Genomic DNA, 17386 nt, shown 5'->3' with positions numbered 1-17386 from the left:
TTTCACCCCGGCGCAAGTTCCACCCAACAAGTATTATGGGGTGGGGCAGGACAATCCCTGCCTCACCCGCAGACACAAGAAATGCAGAATGCCCCCCCCCAGCACACACTTGACAGCACTATCGGTATCTGTATACAGGCCAGACAACACCAATAATCCCAGGGGGGGGGGGTCCCACGGAGACCCAGTAGGCTCCAGAGACTCGACTAAGTCGAAAGCCTTCTTGAGATCAACATAAGCTGCAAGCATACCTTGTTGAAACTCAAGTCGGCGTTCCACAAGGACACGAAGTGCTAAGACACGGTCTACAGTTGACTTCTTGGGTGTAAACCCAGACTGCTCAGGTTTCTGTTCTCGTAAAAAGGTGGTCGCGCACTCGCGCCAAGAGCAGATGAGCGAGGACCTTGCCTGGTACACTGAGTAATGCAATACCTCTGTAGTTGCCACAGACCCTTTGGTCCCCTTTCCCTCTCCAGATAGGGATGACCAAGCCCCTTTTCCAGTCAGAAGGAATGGTACCAGTCTCCCAAACGGCAAACAGGACTGCATGCAAGCCACAGATCTTATATATATATATATATATATATATATATATATATATATATATAATATATATTATATAATATTATATATATGTTTATATATATATATATATATATATATATATATATAATATATATATATATAAGTATGTATGTATGTATGTTATGTAGGTATGTGTGTGTGTGTGTGTGTGTGTGTGTGTGTGTGTGTGTGTGTGTGTGTGTGTGTGTGTGTGTGTGTGTGTTTATACAGACTCACACACACACACAAACACACACACACACACACACACACACACACACACACACACACACACACATATATATATAGAGAGAGAGAGAGAGCGAGCTTTTACCATTTGCTCTGATATATATATATATATATATATATATATATATATATATATATATATATATATATGAAATTTACTGCCATTCATAAAATAAAGATCTTAACACACACACACACACGTGTGTGTTTAGGATGTGCATAATTCTATTTCTATTACCAGTGGACCACGTGGCTGGTTACCAGGCGGATCCAAAGTCCCAAATAAGAACCACCCGCTCAGCGAGGGCGGAGGTCACATTTTATATCTCACCTCGTTTGACCGGGAGTTTGTCGCCAGCGACCAGCTCGGTAAGGTCGGTTTAGCCCTCGCCTCGGTGTCGGGCTGCCCCGACACCGCGTGACCCCGCGCAGTGCTTTAACCCGAAGCCAGGTCGTAGCGTGTGTTCACCCCTTTACGTGTGTTTTGAGTCCCTGTCAGCCACTGTACTAAGTACGCATACTCGCTATAACCGGTGGCAGTGAGGGCCGTTGCATCCTTTTGGAATGCAACACAGACACACCAACCCCGAAGAAAATCCACTCGACCGCTAGAAGACATGTTGAAGAAGAAAAAAAAAAAAACACGTAAGTACACGTTTGGGCCGCCTTTTCTTATTTCTTTTCCTTCTCCCATATATGTATTAAACCGTTGTTATTTGTTGGGTAAAAAGTGCTAAATGACAGCAAATGGCACGTTCTCACACTATTCCCTTCACTTCAGATCGCATTTCCGTGTGATCGAGTATGTGGTCAATAAACATGAATATCGTTCATTAGTTAAGTAGTTAACTGATTCTCTCGTTTTTAGAGATTTATGTTGTTTCATCTGCAACAAATTTAATGCGTTCGTGATTTTATCTCATCACGAATATCATTTCATTTTATCTTGTTCCTCCCCTTGCCCTGACCTCAACGTCCCTTTTCTTGCAGTCATTTGGATGAGAAAAGGTTATTTTCCCGTCTTGACCTGATCTCACTTTCTCTTTTCCCAGTCGGTGGCGACGTGCGAAGGATGACCGCTTGGTTCCCTATAATTTGGTTGTTTTGTTGACGCCTTGGGGGTTAACCATGGCATTGTTACATTGCTTTTTGGTGACATGACGGAGCATGTAACGCAATTTCATTAAAATGTATTTTTTGAATATAGCGTAGGGTCTTCCCCCATATCCTAGTGCACAGGATTGCCCGATATTGCCCGGGTTGCGTAAACGCCTTATAGATCTGCGCTCCGTCATTCGAAAGTAGGTACATTAAACCGAAGTTATTCGTTCGATCGGCACCTTTGAGTCGGTGTGACCCGCGGTTACGTCCGTTAATTAATGTAGGACTAGGGTTTAAGCTAGAATCATTATTTGCTTATTAATCACACCTTTCTCACCCTCTTGAAGTCTCTTGCATGTTTTAGGTATATCCCAAGTGTTTGTGTGATTCGTTATAATTCAAATATCCTTAGGGAATTTTGTGAGCACCCATCACAGATACGCAGAAAAGAGCAGGTTTTTTATAGATTTCCCTGGCTCGAGTCGCTTCAGTCATATACGGCATTTGGGTATAGGATCCACCCATTAATGAAGTCTGACATGCATAGCTAGACATGTACCTCAGCAGTTCATATTTCTGACCCCGAGAAGATTTGCTTGCTAAAAAGTGGCGAATATTTTTTTTCATGTCACCATTCATTTATGCGTACATTCTGTCATATATCATTATATGTTGAATTCAATGTGGTAGTTGAAATAATTTTAAATAGCGAGCATTGCTAACATTAATATTCGTGTTTGTGATTCATTCTCTGTGTGAGGTCACTCTCGCTTTTCCTCTCATTCACGCTAGCTGTCACTCACACACGCATAAACACACACATTCAACTCACTCACACACGCAGGATAAAAGACACTGAATCTTTTCATTAATAGGGTTGGTTGCTGGCGTAAAGATTTATGATGTATCTCTTTAGCCTGTAATTTTGTCGTGACGAGTGACTCATACATGATGTACAATTTAAATTTATTTCTTCTCTGTGTGACGACAGTGGTTCAAGTAAATCCTTCCGGATTGCCGTTGTCGTTTCCCTTATCTACTCTCATATCTATCAGAGATGGTTGGTAGTTCAAGCCAGGTCCATGCGGATCGCTACTGACGTCCCCCTCTTCTATTTTCTTCTTTATCTTTGTGATAATAAAACACAAAATGAAAAAAAAAACGAAAATAAATTAAAAACCAATATTAAAAACCGCAATTTTTTTTTAATAACCGACTAGTGGTCGTTAACACCCCCTCTTCTCTGTTGCCTTTCTTTTTCTCTTACTCTGGCCCTTACGTGTATGATCTGGTTCCCCGACTATATATTGCAGTCGGACCGACACGGCACCGAAGGAGGACCCTTAGGATGCTGTGAGAAGGACGTCATCGGAGGATCGCCATAGGCCTGCGGCCAGATGTCGTCAGAGCAGGTGTTAAGCCATCCCATAATGTAGTGGACGGGCGTTGCCTGCCGGACTTCCCGTAGATCCAGCAAACCAGCACCTTGCCGCAGGTACCAGTCGCCCCAGGATGCTGTGCATGAGCGACGCCTGGCAGACTCCTGCAGATCTGGTCAACTCCAGGAGCTCATAGCGCAGTTATCAGCCGCCCAAGATGCTGCCCCTGCCCCGACGCCCGTAGATCCAGATGAAGATTACGAGGATGTGTGGACGCGAGAAGGACCTGGACGAGATCTATGAGGACATGTGGACGAGGACGCCGCCGAGTTAGGCCTGGGCCAGGACTACGAGGAGGTCTAGATGAATCCAAAGTCAAGGAAGACCCGTGCGAGACTTTCGAGGACGTGTGGACATCGAGGACGGACAGATTACACCGATGACCAGGAGGATGAGGACAACAGGGACGAGCAGCCACGAAGATGCACCAGGACAACGCACGAGACGACCAGCCAAGTTAGGTCACCCTTGAAGGCACCTCGAGGGCGAGGCGTGAGTAGGTGGCCGAGCAATATAGGATATGCATAATTCTATTTCTGTTACCAGTGGACCACGTGGCTGGTTACCACCGGATCCACAGTCCCAAATAAGAACCACCCGCTCAGCGAGGGCAGAGACATTTTATATCTCACCTTGTTTGACTGGGAGTTCGTGTCCAGTACCCGACGCGGTAAGACCGGCTTCGCCCTCTCCCTCCAGGCAAGCTGGCCGCGACCCGCATACCGCGATTACCCCTATAACTAGACATGTCTCATGTGTTCCTATGTGTGTGTCAACTCCTAGAAATAAAGAGTCACGCTGTTAACAAGTATCAATACCCCTACAAGCCATTGTACTAAGGATGATAGCCTTTCACAGTGTGTGTGTGTGTGTGTGTGTGTGTGTGTGTGTGTGTGTGTGTGTGTGTGTGTGTGTGTGTGTGTGTGTGTGTGTGTGTGGGGTGTGAGTGTGTGTGTGAGTGTGTGTGTGTGAGTGTGTGTGTGTGTGTGTGTGTGTGTGTGTGTGTGTGTGTGTGTGTGTGTAGGTGTGTTAAGATTTTTTTTTCTATGAATGGCATCACTGCTGCGATCTATAATAGATCTTACATGGCGGATCTTCCATTTATAATTAATATCTATTTTTCTTAAGATTTTGTGCTATTATGTGACAGCGCATTTTCTGATTATTTGTAAGCCATCATTTGCTTTAGACATATGGGAGCAGCTTGTAGACACAATAATTGTGTGACATACAGTTACAGTTTTAAAAACTAAGGTACGGCACTAATAATTCCAATATTTGCAAAGCACGACACATTCCCACTTTTGCACACATACGATCGTTTCACGGCTGCATTGTGAAAGTATTCATTCCCATTCATATTTGTTCCCATGTTTATAAATTTCTCTTGTAACCGACCTAGCGTTGTGCAATCGCCATAAGCGGCGAGAGCATCGTCTGCTGGCACGGGACGGAAGTGGTCGCATTAAAAATAAAGGTTTTCTGAAAGGAAAGGTCGTCTGAATCTGTAAGATCGTGCAAGGTAAGTACGTATACTTATATGACTTCCATGACTGTAATCTGATTATTATATTTTTGTTGTATATTGTTTTATATATGTCGTGGAGCCGCTAGGTGTAGTATTAGAAGCTACGTAGTATAAAGGCAAATTATTTTTTTTCGCTATCAGTGAATGTGTCAGGTTTGGTATTGAAGTGATAGTGACGATGATTTTCTAAGTTTCAGTTTCACACAACCATATGTACAAGGTAAACTCTGCTTGTAATGGATAGGATATAGTTTCAGTTTCAGACAGCCATGTAACACAAGGTAAACTTTGCCTGTAATTGATAAAGTAATCTTTTAGTTTCACAAAACCATCCAATCATGCAGTTATTATTCTTCCTTTCAGTTATCCACACTGTAATATCCTTTAATCTCTTGTTGTTTTCCATCACAAATAACTTTAATGAAAGTATTAGTATTGTTTATGAGGTGATTGCACCCCCTGAAACCAAGTCCCTCTTATTCCAACCACTCCAAGGAATCGATAAACATCATGAACCAGAAACCTACCCAAACCCTCATCTGATTGCTGTATTTCCCTATTGGAGATTCTGTCCCCAAACCCCCATCCAGTCACTGTGGACTTACTCCCCATACAACATTTGACGTTACCTATTTTCCTTAATATCTGACATTACTTTCTGCCTGTGGTGATTGTTTCATATATCAGAAAATGTATTTTTCCCCTTGATTATGACAGCATCATCAGATTTACCTGTAAATGTATACTAAACTATTACGTGTTGCACAAATTTGTTATTATCAACTTGGAGGAACTACCATAGATGAGAGGTGTCTTATTTTTTTATCATTCTATCCATTTACAGGTACCACATGGCTGTGTGATACTGAAACTATACTGAAAAGACACTTTTCATGTATGGTTTTTCCTTCACAAGTTCATAATAAGAAAGTTGTGCAATACTTTCATATGCATTTACAGGAAAATCTAATGACACTATTATAAAGAAAGGGAAAAACTACACTCATTGATACATGAAACAATCTGCTAAAGGTCCAGGGGCAAAAGGCCGGGTTTGGGAAAGGGTTTTTTGGGTTTCTGCTTTGATGTTTGGGAAATCCCCGGGAAAATGTTTGGGGAGTTATGGGGAAACCTTAGTTCAGAAGGTGGTCATTTCTTTAAACAGTTCCCCAATACTTTCACTTATATTTTTTGGGGCCAATGAAAATAAAAAAAATATTCGGGGCATTTTGGGAAATTTGGGGAATAATTGAAACCAGGAATAATAATTGCAAGTTTATATGGCTCTGTGGAACAAAAGAATTACCATTGACAAAAAAACCAAAATATACGACGGTTTTCATCAATGGTATTTCCTTCCCAATTGATAATAAGAAAGGTTTGCAACACATAATAGTTTAATATTAGTAACATTTACTGAATAACTGCACTAAGATATGGAAATATGTAATGACCCTTTTCATAAAAAAGGAAAACCCTGCATTTACGATATAAAAGGGTAATGGGGCACAGCACAAGAAATAATGTCAGAAATAAAGAAAATATCTCATGACAAATGCCCCACAGAGAGTAAATCCATGGTGGTCGGGTTGGAGTGTAGGGGCAGAGCTCTTGATAGGGAAATACGCAGATCAGATGGGAGTCTAGGGGCCTTTTTTGTTGTTTTCCTTTGGAAAAATACCCCCATAACCCTTGCTCATTTTTTTCCCCCGTGGGGATTTTTAGGAGATGGGACTGTGTAGGGGCCCACCCCTATCTTCTACTTCAGCTCACACCTCAACTAATTTTGCATGGTCTTTTTTTTTCTCCCTTTCCTTTCCTTCTCAGCATCATCCACATCTTATGTTCACTTTCTGAGGTGTGAGAGCCATGCTGAAAGGATGAAAGGCTGGCTTTGTGTCAGTCATGAAGAGCCTCTGGGAGCCATGGGCACGGTATTCCCCTTGGTTAATTATCGGGGCCCTTGAGCCCTCATGGGGACCCTGAAGGGTAGACCATTTCCTCTCCTCATTTATTTCAGTTATTTTAACCTTATTGGGGGAATTAAGGCATGCCCCTTCATTGATTAGCCTATCTAAATTTGATTTTTCCTTTGGGTTTGTTCGCCCATTCCCTTTCCCCTTTTGGTCCACGGTCTTAAAATGATATTTAAAAATATACTGATACCTCGGGGGTTTGGGCCTTAAACTCATCCATCTAAATTTATCCACCCGGGGCTTTACTCACCCTTTGGAAAAACCCCCCTTCCCTATCCCAACATCCCCACTCATTTTCTCTGCAGTTTTTCATCTCCTTTTTCTTTTTTATAGGGTTTTAGGTTCTTTTTCTATATTCCCTAAATTTTGGTTTCAAAGGAATTTTCCCTCTGTGTTTAAAGGGTTTTTTGATCCCGGGTTTTATATGATTTTTTATTATTCTTGATCTTTGTAGGAAATTTTCATGTTTTCTTTTTTATTTATTTACTTCTTGGGGCAGGATTTTTTTTCTGCTAAAATTTTAAGTATTGGATTAGTTATTTTTATTTTTTTTAATTTGCCTCTAAAAATTTTATTTTTTTCCAGAATGCAATCTTGGGCATTGCAATGTTAAGTGTTCAATAATTTCTTATGGATATTGGCACCATCTGCAATTTGGGTTGGTTTCTAAATTTAATATCTAGTTTTTTTTTCCCCTTGGTATGTTTTTGTTAGTATTCTTGGGAAAACATACATCTGGGTTTTTTTTTTTTGATCTGGACCTGGTTGGGGGGTGTTTCTTTTTGGGGGAATAGAAAATTTTTTGGCAGGGTTTTTTGTAACGGTTTTCCCATTGTCTTTTTTTTTTTTTTTATGTTTTTTTATTTTGTTGTTAGTATCTTTGGAAATGATTATGGGAAATTTTTTAATTTTATGAGCTTTCTTTTTCCCGCAAAAATCACAATTTCATTTCCCCGGTTTTTCTTTTTGCGGCTGGGATTTTGTGTATTGTGATGCTTTTTCTTTTCTTTGTTTTAAATTTAAAATTTCTTGGGAGTTTTTTCATTTTCTACCCCCACCTCCCTTTTTTATGAGGGGGGGGAGGAAAATGAGGTGGCATGGAGAAAAGGGGAGTACTATTTGGGGATTATAAATAAATATATATTTTATATATATTTTATATATAAAATATTTTAAATTTTTATATATATTTTATATATATTATTTTATATTTATAATATATTTTTAATATAAAAATAAAATAAAAATATATTATATATATATAATATATATATATAATATAATATATAGTATATATATATATAGATATAAAAATATATTTTTTATTTTTATTTTTAAATTAAAAAATTTTTTGATATTATAAAAATATTATATATATTATATATATATATATATATAATAATATTTAATTTTATTTGTATATTTTTTTTATATTATTATATATATATATATTATATATTATAGGAAATAATTGTGGTATTATAGTATAAATATTAAAATAAAATATATTATATTAAAAATTTAAAAATATAATATGTATATTATTATATATATGTATAAATATATATATGTATATAATATAATATATTTAATATAATATATTTAAAATTATATTTTTTATAATATATAATTAATATATTTTATATAAATAATATATTATATATATTATATTTATTATTATATACAAATTTTATATATATTTTTAATTTTTTTATTTTAAAAATTTTAAAAACTTTTATATATAATGCAAAAAGAAAAAAAAAAAAAAAAAGAAATTAAAAGTGGTTTGTTTTGGGATAATTAAAATAAAATAAATATTTAATATGGGGAAATTATAAAAGGGTTTTAATTTTTTTATTGGAATGTAAAAAACTTTTTTTTTTATTTATACAAAAAATTTTGGGTGTTTATATAGTGGGGAAATTAATGAACCAAAAAAACAAAAAAAATTGGAAAAACATGGTTCTATTTGGGATACATTAAGGGGAATTTTAAAATTTTTAAAAAAAAAAATGGTAAAAATAAAAAACAAAGGGAATTAATACGAAAAAACCATATTTAAAACCCAAACCTTTTTAAAAAACAAAAAAATTCAAAACAAAACATGCTGAAATTAAAGGGGCCCCAAAAAGGGGAAAAAACAATTTGGAAAAACCCAAGGTTTGGATTTTTTGCAATTAAAAGAATTTAATATAAAAAGGGGAAAAAAATTAAAGGGAGGTAAAAAGAAGACATAAAAGAAAAAAAAAAAAAGGATTAATTCAAAAAAAATTTATAACAAACCTTTTTTTCAAGGGAAAAAAAAAAAAGGTTACCCCAAAACTGGGCGAGGAATAAAAAAACCATAAGGGGGGGAAATAGTTTTGTTAAATTTTTATTTTTAGGTAGGGCAAATTTTATATAAAAGGGGGTTTGAAAATAAAGGGGCCCTGGGGGAGGATGAATGGTATTGAAAATTTTTAAAAAGGGTTATTTTTAAAAGGGTTTATAATAGGTTTTTTTAAATTTTTTTGGGTTTATCAAGAAAAGATTATTAATATAATTTAATTAAATAAATAAAGGAAAAATTTATTAATATATATTTTATATATATATATATTTTATATATTATAAATATATTATATATATATATATATTATTTTTATTGGGGGAAATTTATTTTTAAAAAATTTAAATATTATTTATTTATTTATAATTTTAAGGGATTATATATAATAATTTGTATTTTATATATTTTATATATTTTAAAATATTTTATATATTATATATTTATAAAATATATGTAAAATTTTATATGTATTTTAATATGGGATATATTATATAATATATATATATATAATATATAATAAACAAAATATATTTGTATAAAAAAAAAAAATATATGGGTTTATAAAATATAATATTAAAATATATATATTAAAATATAAATTATATATAAAATATATTATGTTTATATGTAAATATATATATATATTTTATATTTATTTTATATAATAAATATTTTTTTATATAAAAGTCATAATTAATAACCAAAAAAGAAAAAAAATTGGAAAAAAGGGTTTATATAATTAAATAAATAATATATTTAATATTTAAATATAAAAAGGAATTATATATTAAAAAAATTCTATTATAAAAATTTTAAAAATAAATTTTAATGGAAATTAATAAAAAAAAAAAAAAGGGTAAAACATTTAATTGGGATACATATTTAATAATGTTAATATAAAAGTTGGTTAAAAAAAAAAGAAAATACAAAAAAAATAAAATTAAAAAAAATATATATAAAAAAAAAAAAAAAAATAATAAAAATGTGGGGATATGGCCCTAAAGGGGTTATAAGTTATCTTAAATTTTTTTTAAAAAAATTGGGGTTTTGTGGGGTTTTTAGGTGCAGTTTTAAGAAAAAAAGGGGCAAAAAGGCAAATTGGGGGGGAAAAGATGGCGATTGGAAAAATTTTTTTTGAAAAAATTTTAAATTGGTAAAAGATTTTCCAAAAAGGTGTTTGAATTTTGTGGCCCTTTATTTAAGGGAAAATTTTAAACGTGAAACCCCTATGTCGTGGTGAAATTAAGGAAAAAAAAAAAAACAATTGGAAAAACATGGGGCTCAATTGGGTTTTAGAAGTTTTTTAAATAATGTTTAAAAAAAGGGAAAATTTAAGGGGGGGGAAAAAAAAGAGAAATTTTAATTGTTTTCTTATTTCAAAACTTAATTTACCCTTGTTGGGAGTTTTACACATCTGAGATCCTTCTTAACAGTTGGTACAGTAAGTGTACTTGAAAATATTTTACACAGGAAATTATTTGTTATTTTATCAGAAATATGTAATAGATATCCATTTGTTGCATTTTTTTTTTTTTTTGAAAAATCATATCATGAAAAGTAGACCAACTGCTACACAGATTATAGGCTCTGGTAATGAGTGGTTTTTATGATATGATTTTGTTTATGTATGGGGTATAGCTGGCCAAACCAACCTTCAAGCCAAGGCCAGTGAAGGTTGGTTACGGTAAATGCTTGTATTAAAGAAGCCATTAACAATGGTAACCAAAAAAGGTAGTTGGTTGTTATGTTGTGTTTTGTGGGTAACTTTGATACTTAGGTGTTTGGATAATTCAGAAAACAGATTTATGTGTAACAGATGTCTGAAAAGAACAAAAGTGTTGTCAATGGCGGGCACTGCTTAAGCCATTTATTTTCATGGTAGCACAGAAAAGCATTGGCATAGGAAGGGCCCAATAGGGAGCCCATAGTTACCCTGTCTGTTTGGGTATAAAGACAATCATCAAAAGTGAACACTTAATAATGGGCAGCAAGATCCAGTAATTTTTTCAGTTGTCTTTTTGTGAAGCCAATTTTGGTAAGCTGAGAAGTATCTATCTAAATTGCCTAATATAATATCTGTGGTTTCATGAAGGGGAACATTAGTAAAGAGTGACTCTATATCAAAACTTGACATGGTGATTGTTTTTTTAAAGTTAAAGTAGTAATTCATTTTAAAAAAATAATATGTATTGTAGTATATTAGTGTGGGGGTTGTGTGTTTTTTTGTGGGGTGTGTGTGGTATTATATATGTGTGTATATATATAAATATAATATAATATAATTATAATATATATATATATATATATATATCATATCTATATATGATTATATGATATATTGGGAACGAGAGTTACTTGTCCCACCTGTGCCCTGGCAAGCACCAACCCACCATGAAGCTTGTGGGACAAAGCCCTTGGGAACCCCACAGGTGGATGGAGAGCCCCACAGCCCGCCAACACCCTTTATTTGGGGCAGCTTCAGCAGGAGCGGCAGAGGTGGCATGGACCCAGAGTGACCGCCTAAGGCTTAACGTCAGGAGAGCATTCCAGGTAGGCGCTTGGCAAACCCTCCTTGTGGCAGGAGGTGGTTACCCTGCTATGAGGGAATTAAAGTGTTTGGGAGTTAGGTGGCTGCCCTTTTGGGAGGTGAAAAGATGGTAGGGGCACGATCAGTATGGGGGGTACACCTACTACTGGTCGGGAACAGCGATGGTCATCACCTCCAGGGAGTATATAGCCATCCCAGTCGAGTAAACCCCTTTGGTGTTGAGTGATACCGGTTTGAGGGATTATGGCATTAGCTGAAGCATCCCCTTGGCGTTCTACAAAAACTTGCCTTTGGGCAGACAATTGCCCCCAGTGAATATTAGCTTTTTTGGGGTGATTTCAGTGCAGTATCCGGCTGGACCAAGCGGGGATGAAGTCTTTGGCCCCCATGGTCGGGAGCTGTCCCCAACGAGAACAGCCTCCTTTTCCGGGACTTTGCTGGCCCCAGAGAATGAGGACTCTGGTTGGTACAAGCGCCCAACCTGCTTTTGGGACAGGGTATGTGATACAGGTACAGTGGCCAACTAAATTGACCGCATTCTTGTTAATGCAATGGGGAGGGCCGAGTTCTGGGCATAAACATTTGATTGTTGGGGATACCCTCAGGTCCACTTCAAAACCCCCCCATCCCCCCCATGGCCATTTTTTTTCAAAAAGGTTTTACATGGACATACTAAGGGAGGAGGAGTGTGCCCGTGGGTTCACCACAGTTTCTCTGTGGGAGTTCTTCAAGCACGAAACACTCGAAGCAGCCCAGGAGTCCATTGGTGTATGCCCAAGGGCAAGGCAGAAACCATCTCCCTGAGACAGTAGAGGCCACTGAAGCATGTCAAGGGCTTGGCGAATGCATAGGTCTTGTTCGTTTTCTTTTTGTGTAGGGCTCAAACCTGGAAAAAGGAAGGAAATTTCATCAGGAAACTTGGAGGGGGTTAAGGCCTTTCATGGAAACAACCTTTGCCCTGCGTACCAAACCCGGAAAGCTGAACTCTAAGCCCTTTTTCAGATGACTCTTTTGATCATGGATGGAGAGATACCAGACATTTGGGGGGTTCATTTTAGGGCTGATATTTTGAGCGTTGTATAGGTAGACCCTCCAACAGTTGGGTTGGATGAAAGTGATATCACAATACCTGTGTCATACCCACCCATCAGCGAGGAACCTCTTACCCTAATGGATGGCGAATTCCAAACCACAGAGTGGGAAAGCTACAGGCATATGTGGTATCCCTGCTGAACTTCTAAAGGCTAGGGGTGAACCTATGGCTCAGGGCTTACAACAGTCTGACTGCCATCTGGCATCTGTTACCATTCCCCTGCCTGTTGAGGGGCAGGTTTTCCATGGGATTACGCTGCTCAGAAAACAGGAAAAATTTTGCCCCATTTTTTGAAATGGTCTGCAACCACCTTTTAGGCATCAGAGACCCAAACAGTCGGACTCACTCCTGGGAAGTTTACAAAAACCGAATACTATGCTTGAGTAATTTGGAAAGCCGTCATGAGTTTGTCGTGGGTTTCTTTCAGCCTACATCGACTTAAGAAGGGATTTTACCCGTGCATCATGAATCGCTATGGGGGATCCAACTCTGTGAAATTCCCAAAGGATTATTGGCCTAATAGCAAGCCCTTTTTACTGGGACGAAAAGGGTGTAAAGTATTGGGGTTTTTCAAAATATTCCCGAAAACAGATTATGAGTAAAAAAAATGTCTGAATTCAGGTGTGAAGCAAGGCTGTGTCCTTTCACCCAAAACTTTTAACTCCTAAAAAGGACGGATAAAGGGAAAGCTACATCCCAAAACAGTGTGGGGTCCCTGGACATGGTGGCGGGCCCTTTATGCATTTAAAAATGAGGGGATGCCCTTAGGCCTAGAGGTCTCCTGGACCAAAACCAAGATTCAGGATTTGTGGGCCGTAAGGGGAAACCCTTCATTTGTCCATGCTTTCGGCGAGGACGTTAAAAATTAAGAGATTTTAATACTTTGGTATCATCGCCCTAATCTGGGTTGTCAGACCCAAAAAGCAATAATGGATTGGTTGGCAACATGAGCCAGAAAATCAATCAAAAAGAGCATTTGGAGATTTAGTACCTAGGAAAAGGGGACCAAGGCCTTTAAAACGCCGTTTTTCTCTGGGAAGCGAAACCGGATGCACTAGCCCTTTGGGGTCTTGTTTGATGCCTTTTTAACAAGTCCCCTTTACCAGTATAGGGTACAGTTTGGGAGGACCCCAGTTTCCCAAAGGTTACCCATGAGACTGGCATGGAACCTGTTTCTTTCAAACCCCGGTCACCAACTCAGGTATGTGGGCACCAGCCCTTTCCTTTTGGATGGCCCTGCCCATCAGGTTGTCTCTTTGCGAGACAACCCTGGGTGGAGGAGGCCTGTGGGACGACCCAGGAGATCAAGGCTTGGGCAGCTTGACAAGGCTTGGGCAGCTCATGAGGAATTAGAGTTGAGGCCGAGGGCTTGCCTGGAGACTCGCCACGAGGGACTCTCATGCCATGTGCCCCCCCTTGATGATGATATATGTATATATATATATAATATATATATATAATTAATATATATTATAAATATTATATATATATATATAATATAATATGGGTGTGTGGTGTGCTTGGGGGTTTGTGTTTAAATGTATATTAATAATACACATATTTTATTATATAATTTGGTTGGTGTGTGTGTGTTGGCATTATGTTATATATTTTATTAATTTTTAGTTTGTAATTTTCTATATATATATAATATACATATATATTATATATTTTTATTACATGTATATTTTTTTTAAAATTACATTAAAATTTAATATTAACATATATTATTATGATTATTTATGTATATGTGTATTTTATATATATTAGTAATATAAATATAATATTTATTATTTATATTAAATTGTGTATATAAAATATGTATTATTTATATGTATTTAATTTTTATATACTTTTAATTGCAGTGTAAATATTTAATGTACTTATATAAAAAAAACAATCTAGCATATATATTAACACCATATATATATTAAATAAATAATATATTATATTATATATAAAGTATTTGAAATGTGACATAATCGAACATTTTCCCCTCCTTGGATCCCCCTTACCCCTTCCCTCTGATACCTCATTGCCAAAATCAAAAATTTTGCTACCCTTCTGGTCCCCTCCCACCGAGGTAGGATCCGGATGTTGGTGGGCAGGGCAACTCTCCACGACCACTTCGCATTTTAATTACTCTGCAGGAGAGAGAGAGAGTCAGCAAGCAAAATCATGCATGTTAAAACTAGAAGACTGATTAACCGTACACGCAGTTGTCAGTTATCATGCTTAATTATCATATATAATTAATTTTTAGAAAGTAAGATTTCACAGAGGTTACAGTTGTGCATATTTTGATAAGGCATATTTATACAAAAGTCTATAGAGAGTACTAACATTCATGTAATTGTTGTTATTTCTTGTGAAATAATGGCCAGTTAATAGATGCTCAACTTCATCACCTCTACTCCTACAATCAACTACCCCATCCTCCCTTATTACTACTTTACAGCCTTAATGCTACCTCCCTCAACACTACTCCCTCTTCCACCCCCTGTTCTCCTACTACCCCCATCTCTACAAATATCTTAAATACTCTATTTATCCCAGCAAATGGGACCGATTTTTCGTGACCCCTCCCACAGCTCCCTACTCTGACAACACTCTCCTCTTCCAGCAATGCCTCCAAAAACAACTAGGCAAAGTCCCTATAATGGTCTCTAATTTGAATGATACCAGAATACCACTATATTATCTGGCAGGTCCAGAGGAAAACTCAGTATCTGTTTCTCAGCTTTATTGAGGGAACAGACACGTAGATTAAAAGGGATCTTGACGTGGTAGACATGGCGGAGGCGGCGTCAGCTCCTACGGGTTGGAGGGAAGGTGTTAGCGGTTCAAGGAACGAACTCGGACTGACTCCTTTGGGTATTTCTGGGTCACTTCCAGCCTAGGGCATGGGGGCACAGCTGTTGCCCTCAGCTACCCCCTTCAGGCGTTTCTCGTTATCGCCGAAGGTGAGGTCATGACCCAGGAGGTCAGCAGCTGCCTAGCCAAACTCCTTGATTAATGGATGTCACCCTGGCTCAGGCAGATTTCACTATTTATAGATGTCACACTGCTCTGCCACCTACCCTCGCCTCGCCCTCGAGGCGCTGATAGATTGCTCCACCTCAAGGCCGTCCACGGTAGACGTGGCGGAGGCGGCGTCAGCTCCTACGGGTTGGAGGGAAGGTGTTAGCGGTTCAAGGAACGGACTCGGACTGACTCCTTCGGGTATTTCTGGGTCACTTCCAGCCTAGGGCGTGGGGGCACAGCTTTTGCCCTCGGCTACCCCCTCCAGGCGTTTCTCGTTATCGCCGAAGGTGAGGTCATGACCCAGGAGGTCAGCAGCTGCCTAGCCAAACTCCTTGATTAATGGATGTCACCCTGGCTCAGGCAGATTTCACTATTTATAGATGTCACAGTCCCATTCCGTAGCCAACCCAATTGTTCCTGTCTCGTCACAGCAACATCCGCAAATCAAGCTATAGCAATATCAACTCTAACCCTCCAGTAACCCCATTCCTGCAGACCTCACCCAACCCTCAATACTTGCACCAGAACTGTCTCTGTCTTCCCAGCAAACTGCCCTATCTATAACAAAAATTGGTCAGACTGTGAAGTAGACTTACTCACCTGCCTCACAGACTATGATGCGATATTAGTACAGTGCTACTCCATTCCTCCCAGAGGTCATCCTAAGAAACCACTAACATTGCCAAAATTACTTTACGTAGACATGACCTTCCCTTTAATGTTTACATTGGTGGAGAATCCCTCCCTGTCCAACTGTATCTACCTCCTCCGCCAAAATTGGCGTTTAGAACATCCTGCCAAACATTGCCGTTCCACAGCCAGATGCCCTCTGTGAGCCCAACCTGGTCATACTCGATCAAACTGCTCTGCACAGTCACACACATGTGCCAACTGTGTGGCCCCTATAATATATTTTATAGAGGCTGCCCTACCTACAAATTTGAGGCCGGGGTGGCAACTCTCAGATTCAAACTTGGACTCACTATCGCCCCCTACACCCCTTCCTACTACTCCCTCTTAACACAGCCCATCCCCCCTAGCTCCGGCTCCACCTACATTAACCTCCTTCCATCCCCTCTATCCCTTCCACTCCCTCCTGGGTACACATGTGAATGTCTTATGTCACAACAATGCCCTTCCCCAGATCCTCCACCTCCTGATACAACACCAGTAGATAGTAAAATGCCAAATCCGGAATATGACCTTGAGGATGACGTAACACACTCCCGGATATAGCCATGTCATGACCTCGAGGATGACGTAACACATTCCGGGATATAGCCATGTCATAACCTTGAGGATGACGTAACACATTCCCGCGGATATAGCAGTGCCATGACCTTTGGGTGACCTTTAGGATGACTAACACCTCCCGGATTAGCATGCCCTAACCCCTGAGATGAGTAACCTTTCCCCCGGGTATGCCATGGATAACCCTTTAGGAGACGCAACACATTCCCCCCGGAATAGCAGGCAATGACCTCGAGGATGGACCTTCAGGATGACGTAAACACACTCCCCGGGTATAGCGGGTC

At 38.2% G+C, this 17386-nt stretch overlaps 1 protein-coding gene across 1 annotated transcript in view; it reads left to right on the top strand.

The window, feature by feature from the left end:
• The first annotated feature begins 4742 nt into the window (after nt 1-4742).
• The window catches only part of LOC119579362 (mpv17-like protein 2), a 32523-nt gene continuing 19879 nt past the window's right edge, over nt 4743-17386 (top strand). Inside the window, exon 1 of the mRNA XM_037927127.1 lies at nt 4743-4875. The gene's annotated coding sequence lies outside the window, so the exon portion shown is untranslated. The remainder of the gene's footprint in view (nt 4876-17386) is intronic.

This window comes from Penaeus monodon, chromosome 12, assembly GCF_015228065.2.
Source record: "Penaeus monodon isolate SGIC_2016 chromosome 12, NSTDA_Pmon_1, whole genome shotgun sequence".
NCBI lineage: Eukaryota > Metazoa > Arthropoda > Malacostraca > Decapoda > Penaeidae > Penaeus > Penaeus monodon.
The sequence above is the reverse complement of the archived record's forward strand: the minus strand, read 5'-3'. Positions and strand labels throughout refer to the sequence as shown.